General features: G+C 42.8%; 1 long non-coding RNA gene across 1 annotated transcript in view; it reads right to left on the reverse strand.

Moving 5' to 3' along the window:
- Positions 1–10,026: 10,026 nt before the first annotated feature.
- LOC143958947 (uncharacterized) overlaps positions 10,027–17,772 on the reverse strand; it is a 125,042-nt gene continuing 117,296 nt past the window's right edge. The window contains exons 3-6 of the long non-coding RNA XR_013270156.1: positions 14,508–14,569; positions 13,718–13,826; positions 11,689–12,013; positions 10,027–11,191 (exon numbers count right to left, since the gene is read on the reverse strand). This is a non-coding gene — a long non-coding RNA (uncharacterized LOC143958947). The remainder of the gene's footprint in view (positions 11,192–11,688; positions 12,014–13,717; positions 13,827–14,507; positions 14,570–17,772) is intronic.

The raw sequence follows: 17,772 nt of genomic DNA on the forward strand, positions 1-17,772 counted from the left end.
TATTTAAGGGGATAACAAACCAGAAAAGTACCACTTAGTTTATTTTTACTCAAAGCATTGAAACCACAGACAGCCCTGCAAATAGCATTGTCTAAGATGGATTTTAGCATAAAAAATAAATAGGTTTGCGTTAAAAGTACACTGGAGATCAAAATTTTGATCTGCAATATCCTAAATTTGAATGTCACTGCTTAGTGTTAGTGAAATGATCTAAACCAGAGTAAAAGAACAGTTTAAGCATATTTCACGATTAGCATATTTTGAAGCACAGAGTAAAAAAAACTTAAAAAAATTTCAATGAGATTTTAACCACTTGCTTACTGGGCACTTAAACCCCCCTCAGTCCCAGACCAATTTTCAGCTTTCAGCGCTGATGCACTTTGAGTGACAATTGCGCGGGCATACAACACTGTACCCAAATGAAATTTCTATCATTTTTTTCCCACAAATAGAGCTTTCTTTTGGTGGTATTTAGTTACAGCTCGGAGTTTTATTTTTTGCTAAACAAACAAAAAAAGATGCAAAAAAAAAAAAAAAAAAAATCATGTTTTAATAGTTTGTTATAAAATTTTGCAAACGGGTCATTTTTCTCCTTCATTGAAGTGCGCTGATTAGGCGGCACTGATGGCTGCATTGGTGGGCACTGATGGGCTGCATTGGTGGGCACTGATGGGCTGCATTGGTGGGCACTGATGGGCTGCATTGGTGGGCACTGATGGGCTGCATTGGTGGGCACTGATGGGCTGCATTGGTGGGCACTGATGGGCTGCATTGGTGGGCACTGATGGGCTGCATTGGTGGGCACTGATGGGCTGCATTGGTGGGCACTGATGGGCTGCATTGGTGGGCACTGATGGGCTGCATTGGTGGGCACTGATGGGCTGCATTGGTGGGCACTGATGGGCTGCATTGGTGGGCACTGATGGGCTGCATTGGTGGGCACTGATGGGCTGCATTGGTGGGCACTGATGGGCTGCATTGGTGGGCACTGATGGGCTGCACTGGTGGGCACTGATAGGCATAGTTAAGGCGGCACTAATAGGCACAGATAAGGCGGCACCGATGGGCACAGATAAGGCGGCACTGATGGGCAAAGATGGGCACAGATAAGATGGCACGGATGGGTGGCACGGATAAGTGGCACGGATGGGTGGCACGGATGGGCACTGATAGGTACCACAGATAGATGGGACTGATGGGCACTGATAGGTGGCACTGATAGGTGGCTCTGATAGGTGGCACTGCTGGGCACTGATGGGCGGCACTGCTGGGCACTGATGGGCGGCACTGCTGGGCACTGATGGGCGGCACTGGGGTGCAGCACCTTTGAGGCAGATTGGGTGGCACTGTGGGTGGCACTGTGGGGTGGCACTGTGGGGTGGCACTGTGGGGTGGCACTGTGGGGTGGCACTGTGGGTGGCACTGTGGGTGGCACTGTGGGCACTGTGGGCACTGTGGGCACTGACAGGGGGCACTGACGGGGGGCACTTACTTTCTCTTTTATTTTACTTCAGGATGGCACTGCGGGAGGCAGGTGGGCACAGGCAACTGGCAGGTGGGACCTTGTATTGATGGCCGTGATCGGGACTGATGTCCCGATCACGGCCGCCGGTGATCGGCTTTTTTTTTCTCTCCTCGCGCTGTCAGCGCGAGGAGGAATAATAGCCGATTACCGGCTCCGTTCTATCACATGATCAGCTGTCATTGGCTGACAGCTGATCACGTGATAAGGGGTCGGGATCGACCCCTTACACGGATCGGTGATCAGGCGAGTCTCACGGACTCGCCGATCACAGAGCGCGCCGCGCGCGCCCCTCAGGGGGCGCGCAGGCCGCTCGTAACCAGGACGACGTCAATAGACGTAGTCCTGGAAATCTAGGTCCGCGCTAATGCCGTCATTTGGCAATAGCGCGGATCTGTAGTGGTTAAAGAACATTGATCAAAATTGGAGAACTTTAAGATACCTCCCAGTTATCAGTGATCGCCTAGGTTCACACTGACAGTGGGAATGAAATTGTGTGAGTTCAGCTGAATGTCAGTCCCATAGCAGACATCTGTGCAGGTTTCTGCATAGATGTCTATGGAAATCGTACACCACCATTGCCAAAAGTGTTACTGAAACAATGTTTTTTTTGGGGAATTGGTGCGGTGTCACAAATGTGGCGTTGCATCACTTTGAACATGTCAAATAGCATGCAAAATGAATGCAATGTGAACCAGGACTTAAATCGGACACCTTGTGAGAATTTCTTTCCCTTTCTGACTAAGCCTATTTAACTGACAGCCTATAGCTTGGTACACATATCTGCTTATCAGACAAATATTTGTTGTTTTTGGTTGCATGGTAGTCTGGTATCAGAAATTTAAGAGGTTTCTGAAAATTGTGTAAGACCAAATACATCTGCATAAGTCAAGCCATGCGTTGATTTGTGGTGTGTGTGTGTGTGTGTGTGTGTGTGTATATAAATTTTTTTTTTTTTTTTTTTTTCAAAGTGTACTAATTGAAAATCAAACTTTCTATGTTCACATACCATAACAATTTTACAGCCTGCACAATCATTTTTTTATCATCCAAAAAGTCAGACTCGGCAGTGAAAAGACCTATATTAACAATCACAAAATCAATTGTTCGTAGTACAAAATTTCTTAGGATTTTTTTTTTTTTCCTTTTTGCGTGTATGGCCCTTTTACTTTCCAGTTTTCACTGACTTTGCAAGATGGTGAGCCATTCTAAAGTGACTGAAACCCTCTGGCATAAAGTTGTCCAGATGAAGGGCAAACAGATGACCCTTTCAGCCATAGCAAGAGATGTTTGTCATTCCAAATCTGGGCTTTCTAGAATATTGCATATTTACAGTGTCGCAAACTCATTAAAGTCCCCCAAAAAAGGCTGGTCGTCGCTAGAGTGGACCGGATAATGCTGAGAATCTAAACGGGCAATCGGTTCAGCACTGCAGCTTCAATTGCTCGCCAGTTCATCGCTGAAAAGAGTAAGGATCTGTATCATCATAGTTTCTCGCTATTTAAGAGAATTTGGACTGAAAGCCAACTCTGCAACTCTCTTTAGCATGAAGCATCAAAAGGCAAGACTAACCTTTTCTGAAGAGCGGGATGTTGACATGCATTTGTGTCCGTGCTTGTGTACCCACTTCTATGGCCAGCCAGCATGACACTGATGCACACCTCTGCCAGCGGCTCTGTATGGAAGATGACCCTAATCCTGTACTTTAAATTTTCTTGGTGATGTCATTTCATTTTTTTTTTTTAAGGATCCTTTCAAACATGTGCTTGGGTTATTGGAAGTTTTTGCTAAAAAAAAAAAAAAAAAAAAAAAAAAAAAAAAATGCTGGTAAACTGCACCACATCAGTGTGAAAGTGGCATAATGGCTGTTCGCTCCATTTTTGTTTTCTAGGTGCTATTATGTTCATTGCTAAGTATAGCTGCTTATTATGCCCAGTGATATGCTTAAGACACTGACCTGAATTTACTTTTTCTGTCGGTTATGCTGATTGCAGGAATAATGGTCGGAGTATAGTTGATATTGCTCCGTCAGACACTGCAGCCAGCACTACCGAGTGGTGTGTGTGTGTGTGTGTGTGTGTGTGTGTGTTTTTTTTTTTTTTGTTTTTTTTTTCTTTCTTTTTCCTACTCTTCTGCCTGTTCTGTACATTGCTGGCATTGGCTCAGTTTCCCAAATAGTCCTGATTCTAATTGCACTGTCTTTGATGCTCTAGAGTGGTGGGGTTGGCAGCCTATGGCCTAATCTATCAGTCACCTGTCTGCGATTGACTGTTGGATCCAATACTTTCTGAAAAATACCACAATTTTTAGCTTGATTCTTCAATAAAGTGGGATTACTCCAACATTCATTTATGGACACAGTGCTTATGTAAACTTTTGTGTGGGTATCTTTCAGGGTGGCTCTACAGTGGATATCCCTGGAGACGCAATGTCTTTTATTGCAGTGCACAGGTAGGCACCATGTCAAAATGTTTTTTCTATATTTTTTTTTTTCCACTTTATTCTGTCTCCTTTGCTTTTTCAATGGGTTTTATTCTATCACAGCCTTGATTCTACAATAAAGTTTAAGTGGGATTACTGCAACATTCATGCAGAGTGGTTTTCCCTGGCCTTTCTGGAGATGCAATGTATTTACTGCAGTGCACAGGTAAGCACCATATGTCAAGATGTGATAGAGATATAGATTAATTTTTTTTTCGCTTGATTCTATTACAGCCGGTCTACATTTACACCATCTATCATCTGATTATCATTATTGATCTTGACCATGGGTCTTCAAATTATGGCTCTTGGGGCACTATTCTTTCTACTGACAACCAACTGTCAGAAATACACTGACCCCCAACAAGGATGGGGCAATATTTTGTCCTACTGATCACAGGCTTGCACTCCAATCCAAAATTATTGCTTACCCCCAATGCTGAGACATTTTCTACTCCCCTGTGCCACAGGCAGTACACTGGAACTTTTGGAGATCTCTGGTCTAGAACAACCACATTTCATTACTTTTTCAGAGAAGAGTTAAAAGGTACTCCTTACCTGGTTGGAGATTTCACTTCATTTTAATCTTCTGGAGGCGCAACAATGAGTGTAAAATTCATTTTTTATGAAGGGGTGAAAATCCATAAGTGTCCATGAGAAAATTGTAGCTGCATTACTCCATCCTTTTTTTTTTTTTTTTTTGGGATTGTCAACCAAGCAGTACTCCTCGGGCTGCCTGAAAGCTTCACAACAGTACTTGCTTGTTCTTCACAAGGCAGTTTAGCAGCATACATGCGATTCCAGGAATAAGAGTAAGCACATTGAGGCAAGAGTAATGGCCGCTCAGCCAATACAAACATGTCAGGCCAACAGCAACTGATCATGTTTTCATGTAGTCAAACACCAAGGGGTGATGTGTGTTTAAGGGCGGATGTATGATTTTTGGACAAAGCTGACTGCATCCAGGTTTCAACATTGAATCTTAAGAGCAGGCAAGAAAGTTCTAGCTAGGCTTTGTATTACTAAAATATTATACGTTTTCCCCAAATGTGAAAAATGGACAGCATTGAATGGCTGCAGGGACATGTGACCTAGCATGTTTACACTATACATTTTACTATTTGGTTAGGGAACATGCATGTATCTTTGGGCTTCTATTGATGCCTGAATATTGTTTGGGAGAATAAATTGCTTGTCTGGTATGGACTATGCAAAGTGGCAGGCTGAGGCTGACCATACAGTGTACAATCTATTTAAACCCTTTCACTGTCCGGTCCATATGTCGTACAGACCTGACAGCAGGGGTTATTGCACACAATCCAGCAGCTGCAGTAGCCAGTGTATTTGGCTCCTGACAGTGAGGGGAGAGCGGGACCAAGCAACACTGTCAATGTACAGTATGAAAATGATGCAGTTGGTCAAAAAAAAGGAATGGCAAGAATCAACCATCCAAGAGATGTGCCACTGAGCAGCTTTAATGCTAATATTTGTTGAATTTAAAGTTGGCACACAACACAAGATGTATGAAGCCCCATTGTTTTCCAGCACTGCCATAACCATCTTATGCATGGAGTTCACCAGAGTTTCACAGGTAGCCACAGGAGACCTTGCACTCTTCTTCCTTCCGTTTGAAGATATTCAATAGGATTTAGGTCTGGAGACATACTTTGCAAGTCCATCATCTTTAGCAAGGCAGTGGACATCTTGGTGGTGTTTTTGGGGCCTGAACTGCAGCTCCCCATTGCCAGAAGATATCGTGCAGTCTCAAACATGACCTTCCCACCACCATGCTTGACTGCAAGCAAGACACACTCATCTTTGTACTCCTCACCTGGTTGCTTGACACCATGTGTACCAAATAAATGTAGCTTGGTTTCAATAATCTATGTCCTTAGTCTGCTCATCTTCAGCAAACTGTTTGCAGGGCTTTCTTCCAGGATGACTGCCATGCAAACCAATTTGATGCAGTATATGGTCTGAGCAATGACCGGCTGATTCCCCCCCCCCAATTTAACCTCTGCAGAAATCCCAAAGGCATAACCTCAGGATATGACGCTGAGCATGTGCACTCTTACTTCTTTGGTTTTGGTCTACCATGATGAGGCCTGTTCTGAGTGGAAACCTGTCCTCTTAAACCACTATATGGTCTTAGCCACTGTTCTGTAGCTCAGTTTCAAGGTCTTGGCAATCTTCTTATAGTCTAAAACCTCTTTTATGTAGAGCAACAATTCCTTTTTTCCGATCCACAGTTGCCATGAAGTGCCATGTTGAACTTCCAGTGACCAGTTTGGGAGAGTGAGCAGGATGACACAAACTTTAACACCTATTCCCCATTCACACCTGAGAACTTTTAACACTGAGTCACATGACAATGGGGAGGGAAAATGGCTAATTGGACCGAATTTGGACATTTCACTTAAAGGTGTACTTGCATTTGTTGCCAGTGATTTAGACATTAATGGATGTGTAGAGTTATTTAGAGGGGACAGCAAATTCACACTGTTATATAAGCTGTACACTCACTACTTTGTAGCAAAGTGTCATTTCTCCAGGATTGTCGCATGAAAAAAATATAATAAAATATTTACAAAAAATGAGGGGTGTAATCCTCATTGTGGTGTGTAGCTTTATGTACATTATCTCACAAAAGTATTGTATACACAATGTTGACTGGATAGATAACTTGACATCTGGACCAACTGTTGGATAACGAAGTGCCCTCTTTGTCCTGTCTGATTAAAGGAATTGCTATCAAAAAAGCACAAGGTTACCCTCCTAACACAGGATAATTACAGGTTACAGGTCCACAGGTGCCTAACAGCATCTTGCCTAAGACATCAGGTCTCTGCTGAGTTAACTCTTGATAAAATCTTATATGCTGCTATTCAAATGCTAATTGCATCTGTCCCAGAGAGCTGTCTGATAGTGTGGCCATTGGAGTCAATTGTTGAGTCACACTTAATCTTGTTTGGCTATAGAGGGTCTTGAACTTCTGTTACCTCTTGTATCCTAGCTTTAATGGATAAAAAAAACATGGTTTTGATAGCATGCATATGACAACTTTGTTTTACTCCAGATGCTAATAATTTTATATATATATATATATATATATATATATAATGTGCACACTGCTCCAACGGTGCCTCAAACATGCAGCTGCCAGGATTTTTGAGTATCCTGCCAGCGCACCGCTACAGTGTGAGGAGCCACTTCTTCAGAGCGCTTTGCAAGTGCTATTGTTAGCGCCTCAGTGAGAAAGTAGCCTAAAACGCATGGATTATTCATGCAACTCTTGCATGCTGATGCTTCAAAGTTGGGTAAATGCTAAAGGGTCTTAAAATTCTGAAATGTATACTGTAATGTGCCAAATTCTTCCATCTGCCCTGGGAACCCCTCATAATGGCCACAGCAGGTGTACAGACCTGGGAACTCAGCACAGGGATGGTGAGAACCCCTCATGGGTCTGTACACCTGTGCCCAAGTGCTGAGCACAGGGATGGTGGGAACCACTCACCTGGCACAGCAGGTGTACAAACATGGGAGCCCCTCCATAATGGGGGGGGGGGGGGAGTTATACAGACCTGGGAACACAGGACAGGGATGGTGGGAACCACTCTTAATGGGCCCAGCAGCTGTACAGACCCAGGAGCTCAGCACAGCAACGTGAGAAACCCTCAATGTGCACATGTCTACAGATGCAGGCACTCTGCACAGGGATGGTGAGAACCCCCTCATAATGGGGCCAGCAGGTGTACAGACTAAAGAGCTCAGCAGAGGAATGGTATGTACCACTCGTAGTGGGCACAGCAGCCAGCAGGTGTACAGACGTGGGAACAACCAGTGTACAGATCCAGGAACAAAAACACAGGGATGGTGGGAACCCCTCATAATGGACACAGGTGTACAGACCTGGGAACTTGGCACAGGTATGGTGGAAACCCCTTGTAATGCTCAACAGCCAGCAAGCTTACAGACCTGGAAGTACAGAGATGGTGGGAACCCCTCACAATGGGCCCAGCAGGTGTAAAAATATGGGAGCCCCTCATAATGGGCACATGGTATACAGACCTGGCAACACAGGTATGGTGGGAACCCTTATTAATGAGCAGAGCAGGCATACAGACATGGGATCCCGGCATGTGCATTAGCATGGTGTGTGGTGATACCTTTAGGAATCAATTGCACTGTCACTTGACTACAAAATAAATGTGCATTTTTTGGTGCATTGCAAAGGCATGTGCCATTGTGTACGTTCCCACAATGTAGATGTGTGAACCTAGCCTTGGAATAGATGGCAAGACCCAGCATACAGAACGAGAAAAGATTCACTGTGCAGCAGCTATAAAGACAGTGACACTTATCCATCTGGCACAAATAAGTATATGGCTTGTGTTGCTGCATTATGCAGTATATCACAAGTAAGTAAACCCTCACATTTTTGTAAATATTTTATTATTTCTTCAGTGTTGTCACCTGAAAATATATGACACTTTGCTACAATGTAAAGTAGTGCGTGTACTGCTTATATAAATGTGAATTTGCTGTCCTCTCAAAATACAGACAGCCATTAAGCAGCTGGAAACGAGTACATCCCCAAGGTGTCAATATTTTGTGTGGCCATTATTTTACATCACTGCCTTAACCATCTTGGGCATGGAGTTCACCAGAGCTTCACAGGTTGCCACTGGAGACCTTGCACGCTATCTTCCATTTGAAGATGTTCAATAGACTTTAGGTCTGGAGACATGCTTGGCCAGTCCATCATTACCTTCAACTTCTTTAGCAAGGTAGTAGACCTCTTGGTGGGCCCAGCCTACAAAGGGAGGGGATCATTCTGTTTCAGCGTGTCACAGTACATGCTGGCACTCATGGTTCCCTCAATGAACTGTAGCTCCCCATTGCTGTAAGATCTCATGCAGTCTCAAACCATGACATTTCCACCACCATGCTTGACTGTAGGCAAGACGCACTTGTCTCTGTGCTCCTCATCTGGTTGCCATCGCACATGCTTGACACCATCTAAACCAAATAAATGTATCTTGGTCTCATCAGAGCACAAGACATGGTTTCAGTAATCCATGTCCTTAGTCTGCTCATCTTCAGCAAACTGCCGTTTTCTTGTGCATGATCATTTGAAGAGGCTTTCTTCTGGAACGACAAACATGCAGACCAATGTGATGCATTGTATGGTCTGAACAATGGTCTGAACAATGACAGGCTGATTTCCCCCACCAACCGAATTAACCTCTGCAGAAATCTATGTCCATTTCCCAGAGGCATAACCTCTGGATATGATGCTGAGCATGTGCACTCAACTTTTTTGGTTTTGGTCTACCATGATGAGGCCTGTTCTGAGTGGAACCTGTCCTGTTAAACCACTGTATGGTCTTTGCCACTGTTCTGTAGCTCCGTTTCAGGGTCTTTTCAATCTTATAGCCTAAAACCTCTTTATGTAGAGCAACATATCCTTTTTTCAGATCCTCACAGTTTTGTCATGAAGTGCCATGTTGAACTTCCAGTAACCAGTATGAGAGGGATTACACAAATTTTCACACCTGAGCCCTTTTAACACTGAGTCGCAAGACAATGGGGAGGGAAAATGGCTAATTGGGACATTTTGCTTGGGGGTGTACTCGCTTTTGTTGCCAGCAGTTTAGACATTAATGACTGTGTTTGTTTGTATATTTGCTGGCCACTCAAAATAATTCACTGTTATACAAGCTGTACACTTACTACTTTCCATGTGACAACACTGAAGAAATGACGCTTTGCGACAATATAAAAAATGATAAAATATTTACAAAAATTGTGGTGCAGCTGTATGTACATTATCTCACAAAAGTATCTTGTGAATAGATGACTTGACATCTGGACCAACTGTTGGATAACCAAGTACCCTCTTTGTCTTGTCTGTTTTAAAGGAATTCCTATTTAAAAAAAAAAGCACAAAGTTATCCTCCTAAGTAAGACAGGTTAATTACAGTTTTTTTTTTATTTATTTTTTTATTTATTTTTGTCTACTTTTTATTTTGCAAGAAAATATACAAAAAAACAAATACTTTGAACAGGGTACATTCCACTCTGTACTGCGACGCAGCGCATAAATACACTACATAATACAGTTCCAAGCATACAAACTACATTTATGCTGCGGTATGATGCCTGATGTGTTGCGCAGAGTAATAATACCCTGAAACATCACATCATGCATGACGCCGCGTTGCCCTGAAAGCTTTACAAAAAACAGGTCATACTGGCATAGTTAAATTCGAATGGCATTTCAATGAGCAACAGGTATGATGGGGTAGGGGAAAAAGTTCACAGGCCCAAAGCTTCATTGACCTGCCAAAGGATACATAGTGGTGGGGGGAAGGGAAAATCTTCAGACCTACTCTTCCTCCGTAAAGTCCATCAAGTGACAGTATCTGAGCAGACTGTGAACGAGTCTGCAGCAGTCCTCTATGGATATCCTCTCCCTCTGGTGAATGAGGCGCTTTCTGGCATACCAAACAGCGTCCTTAAAGCAACACAGCACCCGCCAGGCACTATCACTGTCCTCCTGTGAATGAGTTCCACAAAAGAGTCTGTTCAACACAAGTGTGTGATGGCAGTATGTGGAATAAAAACTTTGAGTTCAGGTTCGAGAGCCCTCAACAGGCCCTGGGCAAAGGGACACTCCCAGAAAACATGCAGAGCAGTTTTCTCCTGGATGATGCAAAAGGGGCAGTGTCTGTATCTGCACAAGTTTCTGGCATGCATGCATATTTATATATTGTATATCTTTTTGTGGTGGAAAATTAGTGCCCCCCAGTTTTGACTGAGTATCTTGTGTCCCACCAATATTTTGCTCCTAGAGTCGCCACTGGTGGGTACCGCATGAGTTTTTCAGTCTGCCCTTTGGATCTTTTCAAGGATTCAACTCAGTTTAAAGCGATTGTGTAATTCAGCTCTCGTTTGAACAACAGCCCTGGTCAGACTCTCTGTAGAAGTGACTAACTTGCAGCAGCTCCTCCATCCTGCTGGCTGGAGTGGTGCCTGTTGGGGCAGTATTGGGAACAGGCAGTTGGTCCACTTCTTCCTTACATGGGGAGAAGAGTGCAGACAGCTCTGCATCATTGTGCCTATGTGACAGCACTGGAGAGTGAGGTAGGTTGTCCTGGTCTCTCCCCTCAGACAAGCTTTGTTGATCTGAAATAGACAAGACCGAAAATGTTAGTATTTACTAGCATACAAATTGATTTGTGGAAATGTAGATATAGAGAGAGAGAATCCTAAAAAAGATTTGTTTCCTATCTAAATAAACACAGCTACAACTTATTTAGCAAAAACAATAAATTAACCTAAATTATTTTGCAACCTCCTGTTTGTCCATACTTTTCATTTGTCTATTGTGATTCTACTCTATCCCTCCTGAATGTAAAACTGTAACATGAATGTAAATAATTCACAAAACCAAGTTACATAAAAAACCTGTAGAAATGCAATTTGCTTTGTATGGTAAGGGCCTATGTGTGTACACTGATTGTAATGTATAGGTGATGATGGTGTGTCCTGTTTATATCATACCAGTGGGGTCCCACTGGTATGACCAATGCTCCGACATTGGGAGCACTTGCGTGTATAAATTACTGGTTCCCTATGCGATCCATCTTAACTGGATCCCCCCCCCCCCCCATTTTACTTACCTGAGCCAGTTCATCTTCTTGGCACGTCCCCGCCGCCCTCCTCTCCACAGAGTCCCGGACCATATTTTATTTTTTTTCTTCAATTGTGTGTAAGGGACCACAACGTTTGCATCTTTTTAATAGTTTTTCCCGAGCACCAGCAATGGCTGCTTTTTATTTCCTCCTAAGGGGCATCTCTCATATACGCCCTCCTCAGATGTGTGGAAAGGCAAGTGTCCACTTTAAAGCGCATTGGACAAACCAGATGAGTCGTCCTTACCCTGAAAAGGAAAGGCAAGTATCCACTTTAAAGCACATTTGACACTCCAAAGGAGTCCTCCTTACCCTGAAAAGCAAAAAAAAAAAAAAATTATATATATATATATATATATATATATATATATATATATATATACACACACACACATACATTTTTTTTTTTTTTTTTTTTTTTTTTTATGAAAGCGATTTGGAAAGACCAGCATAGAAAAGGAGAGAAGACTGTACATTGATAAATGGTTTTAAACAGTGCAAAAACATTGCCTGACACTCCATCCTTTTCAGGCCATTAATTCAAAAATTGGTTTTAGAAAGTCTCAAATCCTTACAATTAGGTGTGTAAAGCTAGTCATACACTATACAATCTGGTCAGTCTCCCAAAATCTTAAAAAGGACAAACCTAAACTTGCCATTAGATTAAAGATGAGCAAATACAGACCCCCTCCCCCTACAAATATAAAAGAACATTTTCACTATATGCATGTAATGTGGGGAAATAAATATATATATACCGTATATACTCGCGTATAAGCCGAGATTTTCAGCCTCTTTTTTGAGGCTGAAAGTGCCCCCCTCGGCTTATACTCGAGTCATCGCTGTCTGCCTGCTCGATCAGCGTGTCGAGCAGACAGACAGCGGACATTCTAAAATTCAAAAGCCGCGCCTCCGCCTGTGATAGGCGGAACACTGAATTTCCCAGCAGTCAGTGTTCCGCCTATCACGGACATCCGCTCATCCTCGTACTACGGACGAGGATGAGACGATGTCCGTGATAGGCGGAACACAGGCTGCTGGGAAATTCAGTGTTCCGCCTATCACAGGCGAAGGCGGAGGCGCGGCTTTTGAATTTTAGAATGGCCGCCGAGGCGCCGACGAAGAGCGGCGATCCTGGCAAGGCACGGGACGGAGGCAAGGCAAGGCAAGGCACGGCACGGGACGGGACGGAGGCAAGGCACGACACGGGACGGAGGCAAGGAGGCAAGGCACGACACGGGACGGAGGCAAGGAGGCACGGGACGGAGGCAAGGAGGCAAGGCACGGCACGGGACGGAGGCAAGGCAAGGCACGGCACGGGACGGAGGCACGGCACGGGACGGAGGCACGGCACGGGACGGAGGCACGGCACGGGACGGAGGCACGGCACGGGACGGAGGCAAGGCACGGGACGGAGGCAAGGCACGGGACGGAGGCTCGGGACACAGGCTCGGGACACGGGTAGGCTGGACACACACACACACACAGGGATGGATGGATACACACACACACAGGGATGGATGGATGGAGACACACACACACAGGGATGGATGGATGGATGGAGACACACACACACACAGGGATGGATGGATGGACACACACACACACACAGGGATGGATGGATGGATGGACACACACAGGGATGGATGGATGGACACACAGACACACAGGGATGGACGGACACACACACAGGGATGGACAGGCATGTTTCACCCTCGGCTTATACACGAGTCAATAAGTTTGCCAGTTTTTTTGGGGGTAAATTGGGGGCCTCGGCTTATATTCGGGTCGGCCTATACTCGAGTATATACGGTACATACATATTTTCTAAATATTTCATATCCAAGCTAAAAGAAAACCTAAAATAACCACAAAAAAGCCACTTAAAACATCTCATTGCTCAAAACACTTAAACAATTGCTGATCTTCAATACAAAATAAATAAATAAATGTTGGCATACATGCTATGGACATGCTATAATCTAATAGCACACACAAACGTGAGTTGTATACTTACACAAGGCATTGAACCTTCTCCATGATTGTAAAGAAAAAACAGCTCCTCTCTCCAAACTGTTTTCCTGGATGGAGTGAGTTTTCATGACTTTAATACCTTATCTTTTGTTCTGAATGGGAGAGACAAAAGCAATACCATGGGCAGGTAGTTTATTATTTTATATATATATATATATATATATATATATATATATATATATATATATAATTTTTTATTTTTTTTTGTTGCTTTAACACTCTGACGGGTACAGTTGGATTTTTTTAGAGCACATTAAAACTGGTGCACTCAGAATCTGTGTTTAGAAAACGTGCTTTGGCAAGAAAACCTGGAATCTGGCTTCCATATGGAGCTTCACCAGGATTTTAGTATCTGAAATTGCGTCACGTATCGGTAATGTTACCAACACAGGTGCAAATGCTCTTCTGAATTATACACAAGTATTTAAGGGAACAACCACCCAGAAAAGTTCCATTCAAGTTTATTTTTAGGACCAGCTCTGTTAAGTTTGCATACATTAAATATATATTTTCTCAATATTTGATATTCAGGCTAAAAGCCAAAAAACAATGCCCAACACTCCATCATTTTCAGGCCATTAGTCCAAAATTCAGTTTTAGAAATGATGTAAACAATTAGGTGTGTAATTAGCGTCACACGACCATGTGATTGTCAGTTAAAGCGAGGACTAGTAGATTTTCAGGACAAGGGACAAGTAGATTGACTTCCGCTTTAGTCCCTTGGACAAGTTGTAAATCTCATTACAAAACATAATATATTGAATTTTACTCACCAACTCTCTGCTCCATTGTAGAACAGACTGCTGCGAGGCAATTTCTCCTCTTCACGTAATATCTGTAATAAAAATACATTTTTAGTTAAGCAAATTATAAAATAAAGAGATTTCTACAATAATAACTTCCATTGCAAATAATAATTGATTCCACTAACAGCTTAACCCCTTCCCGCTGAGCGTACGCAGATGTGCATACTCAGCTTCCGGGGGTATACCGGGATGATGCCCGCACCTGCAGGCATCATCCCGGTACCGTTTTGTTCAGCGGGCGATTAGCTATCCAGCCATAACAACCGATGCGGCTAAAAGCCACTCGGATGTAATGCGGAAGGGGAACGTTCCCCCCCCTCCCGCCACTTTTACCGGTGCTCCCGCTCGATCGGGAGCACCGATACCTGGTGCGATGCCGCTGGAGAGGAACTGGAACGAAGCCGTAATCGGCTTCGTTCCAGTCTCCTCATAGTAAACACGGAAGCGACGTCATGACGTCACTTCATGTTTACTCGGCTGCCAATGGCTCCGGTTTTTAAAAAATATCCGGTATTCAGAATCGCCGTTTTCGGCGATCTGAATACATTGAAGTGTAAAGGAGGGGTGGGGGGTCTTTTAGACCCCCGATCCCTCCATAAAGAGTACCTGTCACTGCCTATTACTGTCACAAGGGATGTTTACATTCCTTGTGACAGCAATAAAAGTGATCAAATTTTTTATTGTATTTTTTTTAAAACAATTTAGTCATTTAAAAAAAAATAAAAAAAATAAATATTTAAAGTGCCGGCCGTCCCTGCGACAAATCACACATGTGAGGTATTGCCGCGATCGTCAGAGCGAGAGCAATAATTCTAGCACTAGACCACCTCTGTAACGCTAACCTGGTAACCGTAAAAAATGTTTAAAGTGACGCCTATTGAGATTTTTAGGTACCGTACTTTGCCGTCAATCCACAAGTGCATGCAAATATAAAGTGACATGTTTGGTATCTATTTACTCGGCGTAACATTATCTTTCACATTATGCAAAAAAAAATGGGATAACTTTATTTATTTTTTTTAATTCATGAAAGTGTCCCTTTTCCCAAAAAGTTGCATTTAAAACACTGCTGCGCAAATACCGTGTGACATAAAATATTGCAACAATCGTTTTTATTCTCTAGAGTCTCTGTTAAAAATATATATTATAATGTTTGGGGGTCCCAAGTAATTTTTTAGCAAAAAATATGGATTTTAACTTGTAAATGCCAAAAATAGGCTTAGTCATGAAAGGGTTAAAGATGAGCAAATACATGGACCCCCACCTCTCCCCCTACAAATATAAAGGAACATTTTTCACTATATGCATGTAATGTGGGGAAATAAAAAAATATATATACATACATTCATACATACATACATATTTTCTAAATATTTGCTATCCAAGCTTGAAGAAAACCTAAAATAACCACAAAAAAGCCACTTAAAAGATCTAATTGCTTAAAACACTTAAACAATTGCTGATCCTCAATACAAAATAAATGTTAGCATACATGAGATGGACCTAATCTAATGGCACACAAACGTGAGTTGTATACTTACACAAGGCGTGGAACCTTCCCCATGATTGTATAATACAACTAAAATTGTAAAACTCAGCAGATCCTCTCTCCAAACAGTTTTCCTGGATGGAGTGTGTTATGAGTTTTATACCTTATACCAATGGGCAGGTAGTTTTATTTATATTTTTTTTTCTTAGTTGCTTTAACACTATATCATGGGTAGTTGGATTTTTTTTTTTTTTTTTTATTTTATTTTTGGCGCTCATTAACTTTAAAACTGGTGCACTCTGAATCTGTGTGTTTAGAAAATGGGCTTTGGCAAGAAAACCTGGAAGCTGATTTGGTTCCATATGGAGCTTCAACAGGCTTTTAGTATCTGAAATTGCGTCACACATATAGGTAATTTTACCAACACAGGTGCAAATACTTTTCTGAAGTATTTAAGGGAACAACCACCCAGAAAAGTTCCATTCAAGTCTATTTTTAGGACCAGTTCACACCATAGAAATGCAGCCTAGATGCATTTATGATGTATTTTTGCCACAGTCTAGTGCATTTTCCATCTCCTCTTTTTCTTAACCTTTTTTAAAAAGGATGTGTTCAAGTGCATTTCAATGCATTTTACAGTGTTGCAGTATACTCTAGTGCATGAAAAATGCAGCATGTTGTAATGGACTGCATGTGGTGTGAACTGGACCTCACTCATACATATTGAAGCCACAGACAGCCCTACAACTAGCATTGTTCAAGATAGATTTTAGCATTAAAAATGGGTTTCCTTTAGGGCTCTTTCACACATGTGGACTGTTCAGGTCCTCCTGTCAGTTTTTAAGGTGGACCTGAACAGACGCTCCATGTACCGTGATGGATGTCATTGGTGACATGTCTGCTGACATCTGATCCAATCCACTAAATGCAGATGATGGAAACCCTATTTCCCATCCGTCTGGTGGATTGGATCGGATAAATACAGCCAGGCAGATCTATTTTCATTCAATCCCCATTGAGGAGAGCGGGGCTCTGACAAGTCCATTCCCACACAATGAGTGGAGATGGACTTGTCATTGGCTGGCTCAGCGGGGATCAATGGATCAATCCCTGCTGAGCAAGCAGAGTCTGTCAAATCAGACATTATGTGTAGCCAACACTTTTGTTTAAAATTGTTCTATTTAAGGACCAGTTCACAACATAGTCTGGATGTAATCTAGATGCTTTTCTGCATGCCCCTTTTTAATGTGTGGTTTGTACGTTCTTTTTATTTTTTTATTTTTATTTTTTCCTCTTGACCTTTAAATAAGAACGTGTTCCAGTGCATTCCAGGGAGCTCCAGTGTTTTTGATGCATTTTTAGAGCGTTTTTTTCCAGTGCAGGAAAAATGCATCGACAGAGAGTGGCTGTTTCTTAAGCAGACTCTGACCAAAATAGGACTAGGACCAGTCCTATTGAGGAAAAAAATATGGCACTTTATACCAAGCCAAGAGCAAGAATATGGATCAATCAGTCGTTCTCAACAAATGTCCCTATTCAAAATGGGACACGTCAGTGATGTCCGCTGTCTCCTCCCCTGTTTGTTTTGGTAATGGAACATCCAGTAACAGCTCTTGCGCTCGGTTCACACAAGTGCAACACGACTTTTGGAGGCAACTTGGACGTGACTTGGACACGACTTGCAACACTACTTTAAGTCACCCCAGGCCAGGTGACTTGCCATGGCCAATCAGAGACTGTGCT

This window comes from Lithobates pipiens, unplaced genomic scaffold (assembly GCF_037356315.1).
Source record: "Lithobates pipiens isolate NorthernLeopardFrog02 unplaced genomic scaffold, aLitPip1_a1.2 Scaffold_66, whole genome shotgun sequence".
In the NCBI taxonomy this organism is placed as follows: Eukaryota; Metazoa; Chordata; class Amphibia; order Anura; family Ranidae; genus Lithobates; species Lithobates pipiens.